Here is a 1,516-nt window from a genome sequence, read left to right on the forward strand (position 1 = left end):
TAATAACAATTTTATTTTAAAATCTGGTTTTCTTGAAAGTTTGTAAATTTGGGACTCTCTAGACTGTATGGTTTTAACTTTTGGATTTGGATTTTGTTTTCCTTTCTTTTTTGTAATGTTGACAAAACATAATGCAAAAAAATATTTTTTGGAAAAAAGAGAGTGATTTTGTTTTAAACGATTTCCAAACTTTCGTTGCGAAATAAACAGTTAGTTTTAAAGAACAACTAAAAATGGTTTCAGTAATGTATATGTATAAAAGAATATGTTTTATAATACCTAGATGATTTAACAAATAACTAAACATGATTTTATCGAAGTACTGTCAGTTTTAAAACCCTTTATTGTAACACTCCCGGATTCAGCCATAATTTCTACACTGGGTTTGGGGTGTTACATATATTATGTGTCGATGGAGCATCGTATTAAAGAGTGCCCACAGTGTTTTGATCAGATGCAAGCATTAGTTTCGGGATTTGTTCAGCTTCAGAGGGTAGTATAGCAGCCGCCTAAGGTCGTAGTCTGGCCAAGGGTGGAAATGGTTTAGGTAGGGGACAGAGAGCACTAGGCAGAAGTCCTATTCAGATTGAGGCGAGGAAACCTACATTGGTTTATGCTGCTCGACGCCATGAGGATAGAGATGCCCTTGATGTGATTACAGATACATTATTTATTTATGATTTTCTTTATGTTGCTTTGAATACTTAGGAATTATTGTTGAGAGCGTATCGGGTAAGATTTTTGTATTGAGTTTGTTGAGTCAATTGGTTCGGGTAAATAAGGAATGTACCACTAGAAGTACAATGGGTTGTGTTATGGGCGAATCTGATGGAGTTATCTTTTGGAGAGCTCGATTTAATTTTGGGTATGGACTAACTTATAAAGCACCAAGTCAGTTTGGATTGTGTGACTAAGAGGGTAGTTTTGAGGACCAAGGATGACGGGTGTTGTTGTGATCAGCGAGCGTTGGGATTAATTTTCCAATGTAATCTCCAATCTAGTGGCCAAAAAATTGGTTCCGAAAGGGTGTGAAGCAGACTTAGCTTACGTAAGTGTTTCAACTTCTAGGGACTCTTCTGTTGAGAACATCAGAACAGTGAGGAAATTTTCGGATGTTTTTCCTGAGGAGTTATCGGGTTTACCTCCAAATTTTAAAGTTGAGTTTGGCATTTAGCTTCTGTCGAGTACAGCTCTGATGTCTATCTCTCCTTATTGAATGACACTGAATGAGCTTACGGAACTACAGGCTCAGCTTCAGGAGTTTTTGGATCATGGGTTCATTCATTATAGTGTGTCTTTGTGGGGGGTACCAATTTTGTTTGTAAAGAAAAAAAAAGGTATCATGTGGATGTGCATCAACTACCGATAGTTGAATAAGCTAACTGTAAAGAATAAGTACCCACTTCCAAGGATTGACGATCTGGTTGATCAATTTCGTAATACTTCAGTATTCTCGAAAAAAAATCTCTGTTCTGGGTGTCATCAGCTTAGGGTTAAGGAAGCTGATGTTCATAAG

The sequence above is a fragment of the Gossypium arboreum genome, chromosome 12 (assembly GCF_025698485.1).
Source record: "Gossypium arboreum isolate Shixiya-1 chromosome 12, ASM2569848v2, whole genome shotgun sequence".
Taxonomy (NCBI): Eukaryota; Viridiplantae; Streptophyta; class Magnoliopsida; order Malvales; family Malvaceae; genus Gossypium; species Gossypium arboreum.